Raw genomic sequence first — 21,179 nt, 5'->3', positions numbered from 1 at the left:
TCAAACCAGCTAGCTCCTATGAAGATGCAATATGATTCCCAGTGCTCCCTCAGAGCTGCTAAGAAATAACCATTAAAATTTGCTTTTAACAGTATTTCTTACAGCACAGTAATTTAATAATGTTGTTCACAGATGTTGCAGAGGTTGTTTGCACTATAGTCAGTAAGTACAATCAGATTAATGATTTTGCCAGCAAATGTTATTGTAAATGTACTCAAAAGACTGCAATCAATTTTCTGCACAGCATAGAACACAGGCTATGTCCTGTTACACAACACTGTGTGACATTGTCCTCTTGCCTACACAGAATCAGTTTCCAAGAGGACATGCTTCATCTCTGGTGTGTGTATCTTTGTCCTAGTCTAAATACAATGTAAACCTGCCTATAAAGACAATACTTTCACATATGGAATAGCTCTTGTGCAAGAAAGTTGCTATGCGAGTCCATGATAACGTTTTACTGGCTAGAAAACCTTCCAGATAGTTCTGTGTCATTTCAGACTTTGCATTTCATTCAGTAATTGCCTACAAGTGTATTAATACATACCTGATAGGCAAGGAGAATGTTTTGCAGTAAAATCATGTATGTATTTTTCAACAGAGGTGAAGGGTACTTTTTGCAGTCAGTGACTGACCTTTCAACAAACAGAATCCTAAACAACGGAAATGCAACTCCAATGTATTCAAATGCTTTATGCTACATAAAGAGAGAAAGACCATCCGTTGAAGCTCTAATGGTTGTGATGTGAAACTGTGAGGGCTCTGCCTGCAATTGACTTTACTGAGCTTGAAAATAGAGTACTATACTTTTCTACGTTGTCCCTCACCCCACAGTCTGAACAGTGATGCTGAATATTCCTGTATTTGCCAGGCAGTAGATGTGTTCAAGCATCACAAAAAGGTGGAAGAAGCAGGCAATAAGTTCAATAAATTCAGCACAAAAGCAGACCTAATCAGTGAGCTATTAATCTGCTGTTATTAGTGAACCAGTTACAAAGATAACTGCTGATCAGGCATTAAGTACTTCTTCAAAGAATCCAGTGACATTCTGGTTGAAAAGTGTTCACTCTGCTGCATTTCAGGACAAAAGTTATAATTGTTTTAGATATTTGCACCTCAAATGTTTTATTGAAGTGTTTTATCTTGAAATGTACATTTTTTTAATACCAGTATACAGAAAATGGAATGTGTGTGGGACACAAATCAGTGAAATTCACAAGCTGTCATGTACCTCCAAGCTTGCAGTTCCTTAATGCAAAGGCTTTTGCATCAGTGAGAGCACCAGGACAATGATCAGGTTTATTTTTACATATTGCAGTTTTTATTCTTCAATTCAGTCACATATGTCAGTTACCAGTACAAGTGTGATCTGCTATTTGCAAAAAAAAAAGCAGTAATGTAAAGGCAGATCAGATTTAAGAGGATGTCATATCCTAGTTTTTATCTCTACTCAGCTCCTTGCTCCTACTGAAGATTACTACTCAAATGTATCAGTTCAATTGTTTGTTTTAAAATATATCTGTCCAGTAAATGGATTTTGGTTAAGTGTGGTCATTTCATAGAACTGGCGTAGGGCACAGTCACAAAAATAGTTCTTTGGTACATTTCAGGGAACGTAATGGGGTAGGTGGGCACTGATCTGATCTAAAGATTAATAGGCAACCCCCCTGAAATTCTAAATGTTCATCCACCTTTTTGCCACAAAACTCTTTGCTGATTTGATTTACACTGTTATCCCAGAGACTGTAGATGGAGGATGTAGAAGATCACCCACACTGAGGCTGTTTCTGGGTCACTTGTGTCATGGAAAAACACACATAATTGAAGAAAACCCTCCCAAAGTTCAAGATGACTTTCTGGTTTTGACCACAGTGATAATCAATTTTATAGTCTTCTGAAAACAAAACATCTCAAAGCTGATATCATTTCCTCTGTCACTGGAAAGTAAATACTTTAACTTGTCTGTTATCTTATTCCTGATAAAATGTGCATCTTATGCTGAGTTTGGACTGAAAACTACTTATCTGGTAGTAAGCTCTGACTATTCTGTAATTTTCTTTTAGTTAGAAAGCTCATAGATCATTTAAAAATAGTTGGACCATGAACAAAAGAAATGGGAAGCCTTCTTTGGTCTCTGAAATGAAATATTTCCTGAGAGATTTAGGATATTTGTCCCTAATTATTCTGAACACACATACAATGAATAATAGAGAAGAAAAGTCATGCCCACATGCAAAGCAACTCTACTCAGTCAGCAAGTCTTTAAGATCATTCTACACATAACTTTTTTTTAGTGTTGGGGCCCTGCTGCAAACACAGCTAGCACTGAAACTCTGAAACATCACACAGCTTTACTGTGACATGTTAACAGTGTTTATGTGGATAAGAGCAAGTTTATGTAGAAACCAATTATGTTGAAAAATGCAGTGCAATGAAAAGTCATTGTTAATTATAATAATGATCAGATCATTATATCTGAAGCAGCCTGCAGATAAGAATACCCCTCTATTTTTTTCTGTTTCCTTTCTAGCTTTCACAGGCTTTGTCAGCTTGGCTAGGGAAGAAAAAAAAAATAAAATTGATTCCTTTGCTAGGAAAAAGGGTCTCCTAGTCTTGGAAGAGTGAACCTTGCTCACAAGTATGAGCAGGCATTTGGAAAAGACCCTGAATTTTGTGAAATTTACTGCATTGCCTTGTCAGGTCAAAGTACTGAGCTGTAGGGAATGGCTTTCCATTCCAGTGTCTAGGGATTACTAAGTGAGCTGCTTTTTTTTCCCCTTACAAGTACAAATCTTCTTTCCTGCAGCTGAGTAATGGCATAGGAGGAACGGTAAAATAGAGATCCCTGGTCTATGTAAATATTATTTGTGTGCTCTTTTTAATACTGGTTTTGACATACTCAGATATAAAGTTTTCTGCAGGCTTTCTAATTTGATCCATCACAACTTCTCAGCAAGTCAGACTGGTCTCTGTGACCTGTTTATAGATAAACATGACAGAGAAAGGGTGTCTATAAGCAGAGGCAGAGAAGAATGCAAGTTCACATCTGGGTCACTGAACAATCACTGGTGTCTGGGAAACAATGTCAATGAACAGCAGCACTTAACATTGCTTTAAAAAATAAGGTTCTCCTGGTCTGATCTAACTCTCATTGAAATCAGAGGGAATCCTTATTCTGATTATAATGGGAACTGGATGGAAATATAATCTAAATACCAAGCTGATTACATCCTTAATGCGTTCCACAAATCTAGTTATTTATTAGAAACATGGAATACTACATAAATCATCATCTGGAAATCAGAATGTCATTGGACAAAAACAAAAGAAATGGAAATGGAAAATGAGAAAATGAGTTTGTCATTGGCAGAAAAGTTGAGTGAATTTACTACTGATCTGTTTATGAACACTAGCAGAAATGTTGTAAGGGTTCATCTGTTCCTACTTTGCATTCAAAAATGGTATGCAAATTAAAAATAAAACCTTGAGTATACACCAGCATTTTTTAACTCAGCAGAAAGAGTGGTTTTGCACTGGCACATAGCTAAGAGCACTGAGCTGGCAAACATTTGTTTGCACCTGGTGTGTGTGTATAAGTGCAGGGCTTTGCAGATGCGCTGCATCTCCCGTTACAGCAAACTTTTAATATAAGATTTTGTTTCCAAATTCTGCCCCACCTTTCAAGGAAAAAGCAGATGAAAATCGTGATTTCACAGGACAAGTAGTGTAGTAGGTTAACATCACTGTTGGCTGTCAGAGGCTTTTCAAAATTTCTTTGCAAAAAAACTTTAACTATGTTTGATACTGGAGAAACGTCCTAGGAGTGCCTAGAAATGACAGTTCAACCTAGCTGTGAGTCCGAAGACTAAATGAAAGAAAGAGTGGACACTGGTAACAAGGGAAATACAGGAGTGGAGCTGCTGTTCTCAGATATGGGCTGCTGATGTCTTTCTGCACACAAGCCAGCATGTTGAAAGTTCCAGAGTGTCACTGGTTCATCCATAATGAGGAAAATTGTTAGATGTGTATATCAGCAAGGACTATTAGTCTCCACACAAAAATAGTCCTCATGTTCCCTGTACACATTCTTTCCTTTTGTCATTTAAAATGTCTGGTAGTGATCAGGCCTTCTCTTGAAACATGCAGTTTCACCCATGCCATGAACTGTCCTGTTGAGTCTCCCATGAACAGTTTGGACATTCAGCCAGTCCATTCTCTCCATTTGCCCCCAGACTGATGAAAACCACATGCTTTAGTTGACTGTACTGGCCTGGTCATACTACCTTTGGTTTTATTTTCCTGATGGATTCCAAAATCACACCAGTAATGAATGAGCTGCATCTACCACAGTGATGAGCCATGTGCTTCTGGCAGATGAAGCTTTGCAACATTCATGTCATTGAGGTATTTGATGTCTTTCCCATATTCTTCTAGTTTTTCCTGTCACTTTTCAAGCACATTAATTATGTAACTAGTCATTGTGTTACTGATCCTTCTGAAGTTTGATTACTTTGGATGGAAAATAAACAATTCTTACCCTAAAGAATGCAACCAGGAACAAATACACTGTGGATGGAGAAAATGTGAGAAAAAGAGACAGAAAAAAGGGATGATCAAAGACTAAGAATACGCAAGGCTTTTGGAAAAGTAGCAGAGGAAAAGCAAGAATAGATATTACCTCATACATAGACTAACAGGTGGACAAATAAAAATACCTAATAGTTTACTAGGTGATCAGAGGTTTTACATGTTGGTCTCCACTTTCTGAATACTTACTCTGACACTGGTACATTGTTCAGTGACCTTGTCCTCTCGATGTCCAGGACTTTTTCTGAAAATTTAAAAAAATGTTTTGCTATAGAGAATCTTAAGATGATAATTTCTAAGGTTACTTGTTAGAACATGGAAGAGAAATCAGATAATACTTGAATATTTCATATGTATTACAGCCATTTAAATTATGTACCGCCTAGTAGATTTTCCATTTCTCTCTGTGTTAGGTTATATTGATAGCATAATTAAGATGCTTAAAACTTTTAATTAAAGCTTGTTGGTGCATTTAAAATGTAATTAAATCATTTTGAATTTGCAGCCTTTGTTAGATCTTTTTGAAGAAGTGGAAGAATATTGCCATATAAACAACATGTATTCAATGATAACTGTTTTGTTCTGTCGCTTAATGAAAAGAAGACAAAGACTCATGGAGATGTTTTAATACACCATATTGCAGCCTGTTTCAGAAATTTGTAAAAAATAAATCCATCATTTTATTCCACCTTTATAATTATATCACAGCTGAAAAACCAGAGTAGTTATACTAATAATTTTTAAGATAACTGTAAAGCTAAAATGGAATAATGTAACTTCCCAAAAATCAGGTACCATGCTATCAGATGGCTCTGTAGGCTCATGTGTGCTTTCAAAAGTTATTCTCAATATAGTTAACTTTTAGCTCACCTTTATTTATACTGATTCCTCCTTTCTATTAACCAGTTGAGTCTGATTTTCCAGAGATGTAGGTTGTCCAGGAATCTGTCATTTATTAATGATATCACTGATGTGAAATCCTGACATATTTGACAACAGTGGGACTTTCCTAGTACTTTCAGAGCAAAAGTTTAATACAATCCAGAGATTTACTGTGGAAAACCCATCCTGCTCTGTGCTGAGATCAGTCAACTGACTGTAGTGTTAAAAATGATTTACCCAGTGGCAGCTTTGGCAAATCAGGAGGCATGAAAAAAGAAAAGAGAGAGAGAAAAAAGGAAGAATATTATGGCAATTCAAATGGTATAAATGTGGAGCTACATCAGGACTAATTATTTTTTTAAATTAGCTCTCAAATTCTGTTTTCTCAGATAAAGAGTAATGTGTTTACTAGTTTTCTGTTGAGTAAAATCTTCCATCAAGATAAGGTCTCACTGTGCTTGTTCCAAAGAGCTTGCATTTTAAATTTACAGAAGTTAAGAACGCAGTAGACTGTTCAATCTTTTTATTTTCAGTAAAGATTTGTAATTCTCATTGTTCTTTTCTGTTGAAAATTGAATGATGTAACTGTCTAGCAGTGAAAGCTGTACACCTGAGCTGTTATTTTGTCTGGCTAGAAGAGTAGCTAACCCAATAATATCACACAGGGAGAATGAACAGTTTTCCAAACATCAAAACAGGGTCATGTGGAGAACCCAGATTCCCCAGTCCCATGCACATGCTAAGTATAATACTCTCAATGTATAATCGACCTAAACTTAATTACTTTAACTTCAGCTTCTAACACATGCAGAGCCATCAGCACCAGTTCCTGTTGCTTTATTGGAAGTTATTGTAGTTGACTTTTCAAAAGTTGACCCTAAACTATAAAAATAAAATGAGCAGGCAGAAATATGGTGATCACCAAATGCTCAGTGCAAATTTTTAGTTCCTCTTGTTTCATTCGGAAACAGCACTGTTCATCTTGCAAGGTAAGTGAAATAATGTTCTTACACTCTCTCAGTCTTTCCCTTTCAGATTACTATTCTGACTTCCAAATTAAATAGCCATTTTTCAACCAGGAAGTAATACCAGCAGGCTAAATGTTTCATGTTGGAGTTTCTGTTCTACTAATTCTATAGTTTGTCAGTATCATTTCTTCTGTGGCTGGCTGTTATTATGCAGCAATATTAGAAAAATCCCAAACCAAACCAAACCAAACCAAACCAAACCAAACCAAACCAAACCAAACCAAAATCACTCAAGGAAACATATCTGTGGTACATGGCCCTATTCGGTTTCTATTATTGTCTAAAACATGCAATTTGAGTTCAAGTGGGGTTTTGCAACCAGACAGAAATCTTAGAGCTAGAAATTAACTCTCTATAACCCAAGACCTTTCTGCCTCTTGGTTTCTCACTCTTTTCCTCGCCACCAAGCCCAAAGCCACGTAACACTTTTCTGCTGTGAATTTTCTAAAGTCACCCAACAGCTTTGGCAAATGAGAGCTGTCATAGTTTTCAGATGAGAAAATCATCTGCAGCTCACACAGATCTATGAGCTGATAGGAGTTAATTGACAGCTTGCAGGATTTCGTCTCCAGGCAGAGTTAGAGGGAATGAGAGCCCTGTGGGTTTTATTTGGGCAGAGATAAAGCAAATTTTTATTCAGTACTCGTGGAGAGAGCATAATTAGCCATTTAGAAGTTTTAAGAATGGTCAAATTGTTATTAATTTTTGCAAATGAGAAAAGAGAGATTCTTTCTCTGCCAGGAAAACACCAGAGCAGATTTCAAGGTCACTTGATGATTTCCTTTGACTGAAAAGATGGAAGTTGGAAAAAAAAAGAGGAAAATAATGAGGATTGAGAAATGTCATCATAAAATCATTCAGGATGTGAAATGAACAAATGTCCTTTACCAACATTTACTTTATTTTAGCTAACATTTACTACATGTTCATATTAGCCTACTGGACTCTACAGGTGATGAAGGTTTCCACTGTTACTGTAAATAAGAAACTTGATGCCAGAAGCTGTCTTTTATGTTGCTGCTTTAATTTTTAAAAAATCTATACTTAAAGGAGAATATGGACCATTATGCAAGGTCAGTGGCTTAGCTTTCAAGATATATAATACAATACTTTCAAATGCTGTAAATTCCTGGAATGATTATATGACTACAGAATAGGAGAATTAAACATCTGTAAATTGAAAATAAATATACCTTAAGTCTCTTTAAACAATAATATAAAAATCTAGCTAATAACTAAGAGTCATGATGCCCTAAATGCTCTATGACGGAAAACCTAAAATCTCAGATTTTTGCTTGTTGACTACTCAATAGCTTGTATAAAATATGGACTAATAGAGCCATGCTTCAGTTTCTGTCGGAATTTCACTTTTCTAGAGCAGCCAACACAGGACACATTATACAATAAATGTCTAAACTCTTGGTGGTGAGAGTCCCTCCTGCTAGATGGGCTCTGGGACCTTATGTTGAAGTTGTTTGCTGTAGGATGTGCTCTCTGCCTCTATTTATTTTTTTTTTTTCTGGACGGAGATATGAGTGCCAAAATTGTGGAATCCTTTCAAGCACTCTTTAAGTCAAAACCTTATAAATAAGTTTACAGCATAAAGAAATCATCTTAGGGAATGAGGGATCACAGACTTTGCAATGAGACTTTAAAGAGTACTTTCCTTTAGCTCACAAAGATTATCTTAACTTTTTTTGCTTAAAGTAAATCCTTATTATTACAGTACATGAGGAAAAGATTGTTTTGGCTTCCTAAAACCCACATGTGAGGACAAAGCATTCTTGGCATGAATTCTGTTTATGTTACCTGCTCTTTATCATGTTGTGGTTTTGTTTGTTTTTTTTTTTTCCTTTTCTAAATGGTATTGTGCTTTTGATTTAGTCAGGCTGAATGGTAAACTGACACCTTTTGTAACTCTTAAAAAAGTGCTGAGACTGTGGCTGTTTTGAGCTACCTCTTTATTCTTTAAACGTATTTAAATATGGTAGAATAAAGAAGTCATAAATAATAATTCCTTCTTTTTTGTGTCATGGTCATTACTGCGCTATTGACTTTATTAGCAAAGAATGTAGAGGGTTAGGCTATGAAAACCTCTTCTATTTCAAGTTTCAGTAATCCAGAATTCATGGCTCCATTCTTCACCCAACTGAATGGAAAAGCTCTGCACACTACCTTAAAACAGCTGTGCTTTCCATTCCAGTTAGGTACAACTTCTCTCCAAAAAAATAACGTAAGTCATCCTACTGGTGTACCAGAGTCCCTATTAGTAGGTGTAAATCATAATGCTTAACCAAGACAAATGTGAGTAGTTTTTCAGTCTGAGTGCCAGTGGGTCCATAAGAGGAGAACACTTCTGATGAGACTCTAGAAGACTTTCCAGTTAAATCCTTTCATTTCCATGAATTATTCATATTCAGATCATGGGTTACCAGTAAATAGGAAGTAATTCGCAGTAATAACACTGCCAGCCAGTTAAATGTCCAACTATACATTTTAGCCTAAAACTCACACAGTTTTACAAAATGTGGCTGTCATATCAGTTTCAACAAACTAATAATGAGATAGCTATCTTATATCTTCAATTTTCAGCAGGCCTTTAGGTTCTTCAGTCTGAAAAACTTATTTAGTTTTTACAGTATGAAAGTTATAGACATGGTGACATTTAAACCTTTGCTTTTCATAGCATTTCACACTTACGCCATTTTAAAAGACAGCTATTAACATTTACAAAAATCTTTCAGAAACCAAATGTTCTAACATGCAAAATTCCAATTATACTGTGTAAGAGGGTTATCGACTATTCTTCTACAAGTATACTTTGAAGTGCTTGGTATTAAACCAAGAGCTAAAATGTCAGTTGCACATAGACAATAAATTAAGGTTTATAAAACCATGTAAGATTTATTTAATATTATAATTTTGACCTTTAGACTGCCTTTACCATAGCTTGCTTAAGTTTTCCTCTCTTTTGCCCTCCTTCTTTATCTGCTTAATCTTACTTGAATGTTAAACAAAGGTTGTGATGCCAGTTATGGAAAGTGATATAAACCCTTCATAGTATTAGTACTTTTCTCCAATTGTGGTAACACAGTCACATAAACCATGTTCTGTTCTTCAGCCGAGATGTTTTTGGAATTTGTTGAGGAGTTTAATAAACAGCATTTCCAGGGCTGGCAAGACACATCTGTTTAAATTTCAGTTTCTCAATACAAAAATCCAAAACTTTCAATGAAATGCAAAACTAAAAGTACAAATGCAGGTCAGCTCTCATATCCTACCAACAGACACTGAGAGGAAGACAGGCAAAGTCAAAGGAGAGGTGACAATAGTAGGACAAGAAGAGGAACTCAGTGTTGAAGGAAAAAACAATCTTGCAGAAGACAGGTCTAAGTGACTGTGTTTTGAAACACATTTCAGCTCACAGTAAACAAAATGCCACTCTGCAAAGGTAGGGGATGAATTGACCATTTTTTGATGGCTTTGATGGCTTCACATTAAGGAGACTCCCTCTCCCCAGACAAAGAAGATCTTATGTCAGAAGCTAAGTAACTAAACTATTTTTGGCACCTCTGGTATCAGTGGTTAGTAATGACCAGAAAAGTCAAAAAAGCAATTAAGGAAGGAAATAAATGCTGAACAATCTACAAATAATCTTTGCAGTCACCTACCTCTGAGGAAGCATGTAATCTAAGGTATAGCAATGTACACCAGCCAAGACTGAGGAATGACCTGAGACTGTATATGGAAATTAGAAACTCAGCTTAATGATGTTTTTTCTTTACAGAGCAACGTGGATGGTGTGAACTAAAGTTCATAGAGATAACATGCCAGGCTTTCAGATGTCATGAAGGAAACGGAGGAAGTAAATGTGGAAAACTGCTTTGAAGCTCTACTCTAGATAATAGTCAGCTATGAGCTGAGCTGTGAGACCCAGGTGGCTGAAAGGGCAGACAACACAAAGTGCCAGTCCAGAGTCACCACTTGGGAGCTCTCCCTAGACACTTTTCTTCAGATGTCTCAACTACAGAGATAAGGTTAAAATGTTGAGATTGGCTGGACAAAGATCAGGAATTAAATTCAACTCCATGTTCAATTCGTTTTATCCAGGCTGTAGTTTAAAGATCCAAAGAGGTCATGGTTATTTTCTGAAATTTGAAGAAAGTCCTCAGAGATCAAAATGTTCACTATGTCACAGCGTGCTTCTTTTCTGAAGTTGAGAGGTGAACTACAGTAAACGGGAACACTACATTTTCTAACTGGACCCAACAGCAGCTTAACATTTCAGCTTCACCAAAGCCACAACATTGTTTCTTCTAGCTCACTTTGAAAGCAGGGATTTCAAAACAAATTACTTGGGTTTCTTTTAGTTTTCACTGCAGCTTAGTATCAAAATAATATGCAGAAGAAGATAATGCTGTTACGAGATATTTTTCCTCCAATATGGATGGCAAACTTGAAAATGTTGGTTTTCTTTTTTCTTTCTTTTTTTTTTTTTTTTCTGATAGCAAGCCTTGGTGAGGGTGTGCATGACTGATATCTGCTTTCCTTCTTCAACATCAACACAAAACAAAAGTCAAATTCTCAGCTGAAATTCGATCTATCTGAAGGGTCGCTGCTCAGAGTGACTTTGCAGCCCTGCAAATCTCACACTGAATGCTCTTTTTCTAACACTTACCATCTTCTCAAATTCTTTGTCTCTTTTTTCACCTTCTTTCTCCACTTTTCTGGTTATCCAAGAGAAGGTATTGCTGGGCAGAGCTCAAACAACACAGGAAAGGGTTGTGTTGCCTTCTTCCATAAATCTTTCCTTGGCCCACACAAGTCTCTGTTTCAATTCACTCGCTGACATTCATTCTGCCTTTCAGCAGTCTGCAGCCTCCAGAAGGGCCCCTTTCCTTTCCTCTCCTTTGCAATCCACAGAAACTGCATTGTTCTATCATCAGATGAATAAATAACCACCCTCGCAAGACAAGTCTCAAATCACTGTGTATTTTGGTAGAACTGAACTTTTTTTGTAAAATGTGTTCAGGCAGCTTTCCCTCATTGTTCTTATCTGTCTCAGTGTGTCAACATAAAACATAAAAGATAAAGCCCTGCTATGCAAGTTTGTAATAATTTGAGGTGCATCATTCCTGATATTATGTAAATAAATATTAAAAGTCACATCACAAAAATAATTTGGATAAAATGGTTTTGTAAATCCTATGAAGAGTAATTTAATTCAGCCTGGAACTAAAATGGGTAGCAATTATTTGCAGGATCGAGGTCCCAGAGAACAGTCATATCAGAACAATAGAGTAGGCAACTTTTCCCAGAACAGTGTAGCATCCAGCAGAGAGGCAATATTAGGGAGCTGCAGGAGAGACAAGAAAGTGAAAAGGTTTATGTTATTGACTGCAGAAAAGAGAAGCCTTCAGTCACATATCGAATCAATCAACCACTCTATTTTGGTTTAGTACATTATTCATTTGCTACATCTAGTAGTGCCTTTGTTTGCAGTATGATGAGATTTGTAGGTTTCTTGAGAATTTCCATAAAATTAAATCTGGAGACCTAATAGTTAAGTCTTTATTATCTTTAGTATTGTTGGGGTTTTTTAAATGTTTCCTGCCTCTCTCTTCCCCTGCCCCCACCTGGACCAGTACTGTATGAAAGGGGTGAGGGCACTCAATCAACTTTATTGAGCCACAGCAGTTTCCATACCTCTCAAGTGTCTGGATTTTATTGGAAAGTCCTCCACTTACAGGAATTTGAATTACGGGCTATGCAGTTTTCATGCTTCCAATTTTTGCTTTGTGGCCACTGAAATTGCAAACAGGTATCTTTAAAGGCCTAAGAAATGCAGTCAAATTCCTGTGAGGTAAATTTATTGTGTTGACTCAAATACTGTGCAAATTTTTCCTGCCACCTAGAACCAATATTGATTTAAAGAAGAAGAAAAAAAAGGCAAAGAAAACAATGAACTAATCCATCTAATTTATGTGTACAGCATCACCACTTCCATGCCCAGATTTTCTTTATTTATGTTGGGCTGGTAAAGGCTCCGCACTTAATTTTGAAATGGTAGAAATATAAGACCAAATACATCAGAGCTGGGATTTAAATACATTGCAACACTGAATTAGGGAATGATTAATGCTACTGAGAGTTATGGGGTAAAAGAACTTGGGGATCTTTGTGTCATTTAACATATGTTATTACATGCATCTTCTAATTTTCTCTCACCCTGGTATGCTTAGCTGCATACTGGGCTAAATAAATAACCGAAATAAACCATTTTCATCTGGGATATAATAACTTTCTCTTCACTATGTGTTGCATTGTTGAACATTAAAGGACAGCTCTGTTTCCTGAATGCTAATGAGGATGTTGTTTGATTTGAATGACATTATAGTCAGAGATCCTTACAGTTACCATATACTTAAGACTGTCCTCATATAATTCTGAAGACTGCCAGTCACTAAAACCAGTCAGTAGAACTCCCTGTGTCTTTTCAGGCTGTATTTGTAACACTTGTACGTTACTGGTTGGAAATGTAAGTTGTAAATTGGGTCATAATTCAGAAAGGTAAATTTTTGGCAACATTTGATAGAATTTTCTTTCAGTGATATAAAGAGGAAGAGGTTAAGTAGATAGAATGAAGGTAGAATGAAAAAAAGCTGCTTCAACCAAAGGCTATTTGTGTAGAGGGAAGCTTCTCTTCATTAGTGTAACAAGCAGGACTCAGGTAACTGGTGTTTTTTTTGTTTTTAGAGTCCTATTTTCTTATACTGCACATGTGAATTGCACCTGCTGTGCAGGTTGTATATGTGAATGAGCACTTGAGCAACTGTGCTCATATTTTGAGCACAGACTTTGGCTTTGTGTCTTTGAATGTCTAGACCATCCACTGTCTGCAAGGACTGCTCCTTCCATCATCTACTTTGATCAGATAAAAATTGAAACTAATGGCACAATATGTAGCAATTTGGACCTAATCTTGGGAACATTAATGAATGCTCTAGCCCCATCAAATAAAATGAAGAACATTACATTTGAAGAAATTGCAGGGTAAATGCAGTCAGAGCAAATGTAATTGCCCTCCAACCAGCTGTTAGGGCCCACTGTGAGCCGCAATCTGAGTGAACTTCATGTACAAGCTGCCCTATATTTTCCCCATCATGTCACCAGATCTGGCCTGCTTCTAGGAGACGTGGCCACCTCTACATCATGAGGTAAGTAATCCCTCCAGAAGAGTCTGAAGACAGCCTGGTGTGAAGGAGATTCAAAACCAAGTGTCCACTTGGGAGAATGGTGTTGGGAAGATGTGGAGGTGAACCTCAACCTGAAATATGAAGAGGAGGAACTGCAGAGGTCATAGGAAACATGGGGAATGGGCAGGACAGTGGAGGGCAGGAAGGAGTCAAAGACATGCAGGAGAAGAAGCTGTGGTACCACCAAGAAGATGTTCAATGGTGCAGGGTAAAGGGATACGGAGAATATAGAGGGTAGAGACCATGTGGCTGAGCAACAGGATTTGAGACAATTAGTACGGAGAAGCTTGGGAGTAAGTGGAGAGGGTGAGAAAGCAGTCACTGAAGGGGAAAGGAAAGAAGGAGGAAATTTTCCTTCAGGACATAGGACAGGAGGAGAATAATGCTGTTCCCAACAGACACTGCCTGGGACTACACTTTTGTGTGACTTTCAACTAATAAAAAGTCTTTCATACGGAGCCTGTTAATTAAATAATTTTAAAAGTCTGAAAATTAAAGGAACAGTGAAACTTTCACTGAGCAGACACCTGCTATAGCAGCTGAACTAGGGCTGGGCTGTCTTATGGTTGTTACAAGGGTTTTCACTGTGCTCAGCTTGGAATTATGCCAGACACTGACCAGGCAGTCCCATATTTGTGGAATAATCAAGGGGATTTTAATGATTATGAATGACTGGAAGATCAGGTTTCTGTCCAACAGAAATGATATTTTAATAACAGGTATGAGAGGCTGATAAAAGCTGAACACTTTTTTTTTTTTTTTTTTTTTTTTTTTTTGTTAAGAAGCTGTGTGGTTTCTTTAGGATTTCTTGTCCTCTGTATTTTTTTTAAAACATGTAATAAAGTGGATGGAAAGTTAACTGCCAGTAATTGGAAACAAAACCACAGTGCAATCTCCTGCTTGTCTGTCTTCATTCTAATGTAATTTATCTAAAAATGCATCACTCCGTACATATGGGAAGCTAGGATGAGTTCATCTGAGTGCTTTTCAAGTGCAATGTTAATTGTATGTTTCTCTGCTGTAAAAGGCCAACAGAAAATTGGACACAGTGTACAAAGCAGATTTTTTAAAATATTTTTTTTCCATCTGCACAACCACCCACTTTCAGGAATTGAAATCACATAAACAAGATAAAGCATAGTGAAAATCACTTAACGTCAGATTTGTACATTCAGCTTTAGGAGCAGCTTTTTCAGCTTATGTTTGTATTTATAGAATCACCACTGGGCCAGACCCTTTAGTGAGCTGTAACTGAGAGCAGATTCAAGAGGAACATCAAGTACTTTTAAAAAATTCAACCCAGTAACCAAAATTATTTGATCTTTTATTGGCAGAGTGTGGCTGTTGTAAAAAGAAATTAAATACAGTGACCAGTCAATGCCAAGTAACTGCAGATTAATCCAGCCTGAACTGGGTTCAGATAACTCTTGGAGTGCACTATGCATTACAATCAACTTCAGGTCAGACAAACACATACACTATGCATACGTTCATGAACTCATGATATTTTACATTTTTCTCTGGTGTGTTTTTTTTTTTTTCTTGTTTTCTCTTGAAAAGATCATTTTAATTTCTAACAGGCACAGTGATATTCTTTTGCTGTTAGTCTATTTCACAAATAGGTTATTTCTGGAGAATCTCTCTATTTTTACATGCAAACAAATAAATAGTATGCAAATAACACACACACCTCCTTTCTAACTGAAAGAAGATATTTCCTTCTAAACCTGATTTAGTTTGATAAATGTGAGAATATACTGCAACAAGATACTTTAGGCTATGCAAAATACTGGACTGGAGCTACATTTAGTCATGGTATGGCAAATCCACTTATGAGTCCCCTGAGACAGCCTGGTGGGCTAGAATAAGAGCTCCATTATTCGGAGTTTCATGTCTATCACCCTAGTTATTAGCATAGTTTTGAGGTTAAACAATGGTGTTAGTTTTCTCTGTGCATACTCCTACTTATTCAGTATTAAATTACTTTACAATGTTTATTTAGGCTGCTATCATCTAGATCAAGCATACCAGGTCCTAAAAATGTAACTTTCCCTGTAACAAGACAATTTTCAGTGAACTGGTTTAGCACCTAACTTTAACTTGGAACTGAAATCACCTTGGGCACAGGTTTTGAAAGTGGTTTTTCAGGCTCAATATCGAGCTTGGCGAACTGGGGACAGTGGAAAGTGTTTCAATGGTTTCAGTGGGTTTTAAATCAAGACTAAGGTCTCTTTTTTGGAAAGAACTTAAACGTGTGTACATCTGTCCCTATTCAGCAAAAGCGTTTAAGGACATAGGCCAATGGATTTTGTTTCATGATTAGAGGTCAAGTAGACTTATATGTGCTTTCCTGATCAAATATTTAATATTGACAAAAAAACCAAGCACTAAGTAAAAAAAAAAAATTACAGTGAGGCTCATCTGTAGGCTTTTCTCTATGCTAGAGTAAAACAAATAAATATTTTCCCCTGAGTTTAAGAGAACACTTTGCTTCCAAGATACCGTTTACTCTCATCACATCTATTTAGATCTTTAGTACTTGATAGAAATATTCCAGTGTGCTGCTTGCCACCCTTCAGCTCATGAGTAGCATACGACAGTCCTCGCCCACGCCATAGAACTCAGGACTCTAACGTTTTCAAGAGTGTCTCTATCTATCTATGACATGATCATATCTAAAAAAGTTTAAAAATCCCTACCCACTCACCCCACCAAGAATTGTTAATCTTATGGATGCATCAGCCCCAACTTTTATGTAGCAGTAACTTAAATCTTTCTACTAGCCACTTTTTAAATCTAAAATGAGCTAATTTAATTCAGTCCTGTGTTCAAACTGAACTACAAGTGAGCAGCATTTGATGGTGTTCCCATGGCTTGTGTGTGAAGCTACAAACAAGGGGAAATTGCAGATCAGAATGAAGCTCCTGTCAGCTGTCATTTCCCACTGATATATTTTTCTGTAATTATTACTTTTTGAAAACTGTCATCCATTGTAAATTACAAGGTTATATAAGTTCTGAAGATGTTCTACATTCCTGCTCTGAAGTTTTTGAAGAAATTTTTTCTTTTTATGTGTTTACACTAGAGCTCAGGTCTGCCAGAGAGAAAGTATACTATGTTTTAAAGTAATGTGTGTGCAATGCATTTCAATTTCTCTCTCTGGCATCTCTGCACATTTTATATATATATATATATATATATATATATATATATATATAAAAATATATATAAAGAGGAACTCTTCCGCACCAATCTAATGTTTTTATGAGAAGTATTAAATGACACCCCGAATATATTATGCATCTATTTAACACGCAGCCCTACCAGAAGTACAAATTTGATGTTACACTTCTCTAACCTTACGCTTTCAGTACAACACTATGTCTTTTTAACACTGACTAGGAAATCAGATTGAATATGTCTGGGAGTACAGTTTCACATTGTGCATAATCCTGGTTCTGCCACTGAAGAAAATCAATGAGGGTGAAGCATTGATCTCCTTGCAGAGAGCAAATGCAGTTACCTCTGAAACACACTGCTGGGGATTTTGTTATTCAAGTCATTCGACCTCTCAATGTGTTTGCTAACCAAGTTCTTATCATGCAGCACCTCACTAGCCTAAGCTTAGCTTTAGTTATGTATATAGCGTAAAAAGGTCCCCTTTGGAACAAGTAAAAGGCTTTATATATGCACAGTTCTTCTACTATGTGTATGTTTGCTCAAGGCTAAACTGAAATGCCTCTTCTTCAGTGACATTTCACAATGTCACCAAATATATGAAAGTCTCACAGAAGGATGTGTGAATATGAATCATTCCAGGAAAATGTTGTATTCTGCTGTGATGGATTTTATTTTAGTCTGTGCTGGTTAATTTCTTTTCCTTTTCTCTTAGAGAATGAAATTTGATCAAGTATTTCTTGATGTTGCCAAAATATACATATATTCTTGCACATAGATACCTACATATTTACAGGTATGAAAAATGCATACACACACACATACACACACTCCTTAGATAGAGAGATATACTTATTTTTTTATTTATATATGAACTATATTTCATTCTTGTCACCAAAAATATTTTCCTAACTTACTGCCTTCCAACTGCAGACAATAAATCAAGAATTTAAAAAGTAATTGCAGATGATTCATTTAGTGCTGTCACAATATAGTGTTTTCTTTAATGAAAATTTATATCATTTCCCCTGGAATAAAACTCAGTTAAATAATTTTGTACTGAAAGATGCAAGAGAACTGTTACACTCTGTGGTAAACACTGGTTGATGCTTGGCAATAGGCAGGACCCTGACCTACTGAAATACTCTAATGTTATTTGATGCAACTATTCTGAGTTAGGATTTTCCATGGTATTGCCATTATAAATGTAGCTGAACCAGATGGCATTTGTATTAAGACATAGCTCTTTATGATCAACTTTAAGCAGCAACCATATAAAGCAGTTCCTCAGAATATTAAGATAATGAATTAAAGCATACTAAGAGCGGACAGCAACTCTAGCAGTAGAAAGGGAAAAGAAATGCCCTCTGGTTTTATTGTTGAATAGTCAATATTTAGAAAGATAAAATATTAACTGAAATTTTATAAGTATAGTAGACTAAAAAGATACACTGTAAACAAGTGTTATCTAAGAGACTGATATATATTATTCTTTATTTATTATACCACACATTTGGTATAATTGCAGTGAAAAAATAAAAAAAAGTGTTTCAGACGAAATATTTCTTCTGGCCATTGTGTTACACCAGGAGCAGCTAAACTCCCAAGACAACAAGGCCTTCTATAGTTAAGCAAAAAGCTGCTTTATATAAGACACAATTACAATAAATTACCAAAAGCATCATACAGAACTCAACTGCTGGTGAAACATTCAATACGAATTGAACAGCAGTATAAAAAGAATAGCTGAAATTTTCATCTGTCTGTTATATCCGGGGATTAAATCCACTCTAAAATGTGAATACTTAGAGAAATTTTGGTATTACATAATTAGGTACTTTAGCACAATGGTGTGTGAATATAATAACGTCTCTCATGCATATAGCACTGCCTTCAAAGCACGTACCACAAAATATAAAGAGTTACAACAGAAATGAATAAACCACCCTGTCTCAGAATGAAAAAGAAACTCTTAAAAATCCTTACAGGCAACCAAATTAAATAAATGTTTTCTTTTATGCTCACTGACTAAACTGTGTGTATCCAGTAATTCAAAACTTGACCTCACAAAATGTACAATGATGGAACCTTCTTAAATAAAAGAGTAACAACCTAAACGCAAATCCACTCCAACCTCCTTCACCTGCATCACATCCAATCCCATGCCACTAACAGGAAAGCTACAAACTAGGATCATCTTCAGATGGTAAAGCAAAACACATTATCTTTTCATCCTCCCTTTTCTGTTACTGCTGGTGACTCATTCATTACTCTTTTCCGTTGGACTTTTAAATTGTGAATTTAATTTCTTCTTTTTACCCTATATTCATGGATGTTATTGCAAGAACCCACTAAGTATTCTGTCACAATGTCTCTAGAATCCATTAATTTTATTTCTACAGCCACATCTTGCATGCAGATTCCTGATAATTTCCCTGTCAATACTGCATTTCCAGAGAGGAGAATGAATGCTTCTTCATTATTTGCATTTTGTTCAAAAATTAAAAAAAAAAATAAAAAAATTAAAAAAAAATCTTTAGCTCAGTGTTTCAACTACCTGGATCAAAACACATCCCCTCGTTGAAATTCTCAATCCTTTTCTTCAAGGAGAACTTATCTTTTACTTACATTTCTCTTACTGTGTTTTTCCACCTTCCCATGATTTCCTTTTCTTGTATGTCTGCTATACTTGTTTATATGCCAACAGAAAGAAATTACTTCCTGAACTCTGAGAAGCAGACAACAACCATGCTCTTATTTTCCCCTTTCTTTTCCCACATAGGCTCCTAGGTAAAGAATGTTTCTTCTACAGACATGGGAAACACAGTTTGCTGCTTTGCAAAATGTGTGAAACACTGACAAATAAGATGTCATCTTCATCAGAATGAGGTGAAAATAGATTTATTCTTTCCCTCAATAAACCCCTAAAAAATTATCTCAAGCCACGAACTTCCATGGAAATTCTGGCAATACCAGAATACCCCTTTTTATTTCATCCATCTCAGTTGTGAAAGTGAAGTTCAAGTCAAAGCAAATGTGTTCATCAAAATTGCTTTGCTCTTCTGTTTTTTATCCATATCACTATTGACTCACCTCAGTATTAAATAGGACAATGTGCTGGTTTGAGGTTTATAAATTGTTTTCTAAAAATATAAAATAAAACTACTGGAAAAAGTGCCATCTTGATATTCTTGGCTTCCTTACAAGATCTGGTTTAATTATTAATTGTGAACGAAATATCTGATGATTCCAGCTTTTTTCCTGTATGTGAATCATTTGTGAACTAATCCTTATTTCCACAAAATATCTTTTATGCATCTGTGCTGAATAGTTTATGCAAACAAATATTAGCCCATGGTTGTTTGCAAACTGCTGACTTAAAATGTTTGTTATTCATGGCAGATGACTTATCAGAGAGATAACACTTTATTGATTTAGTGTCCCGATAGCTTTTAAATTTTAATGGAACCACAATAGACTGAGCTGTATGGGGAGTGGTTCAGTGGGTAGAAGGAAAGGAAGCATGGATAACCCAGATAAAAATGAAGCAAGGATAAAATTTAACGTGTGAAATTAGATTATAGGATCCTAATATATTTGATTTTGAGAATGAAGGTAAATAAACACAGAAGGAGCTTTTAAATGTAATATTTAAAAAAATAAACCAAAACAATTACATTGTTAATCCACAATCCGGTGACCCAGAATATACAGTTAATGATATTTCCAATACAGATTTTCAAATTAATTTCTTATATCCACTGAAATACTAAAATCCTATGATTTTGGTATTACAAGCTTTCAATACAGAACTGGTGATTATTCAATAAATCACAACCAATGAGTAACACTAATATACTAGTGAGATGAATATACACTACATAAATATAAGAACACAACTATCTCATACCATTCTCTAGTAATTTTTCAATACCAGTATTAAGAAACAAAGTCACTTTCAATGGTATCTCATGTAATGCTACGGAACTATTCAGTTACACAAAAGGTTACTTTCTGGACATGTTAATGAAACAAATGTAAATTTGAACGTGCATAACATTATATTAGGCAACACTGAAAGCATTATTTGCTTTCAAAATGATGAAAATAAAAACAGAAATAAATCCAAGGTTTTCTACTTGTTTTCATAGAATCATGTAGGTTGGAAAAGACCGTGAAGATCATCCAGTCCAACCATTAACCTATCACTGACAGTTCCCAACTACACCATATCCCTCAGTGCTATGTC

Source organism: Athene cunicularia (assembly GCF_003259725.1).
Source record: "Athene cunicularia isolate RWA chromosome Z unlocalized genomic scaffold, athCun1 chrZ_part1, whole genome shotgun sequence".
Lineage (NCBI taxonomy): Eukaryota > Metazoa > Chordata > Aves > Strigiformes > Strigidae > Athene > Athene cunicularia.
This window is presented reverse-complemented; position numbering follows the sequence as displayed.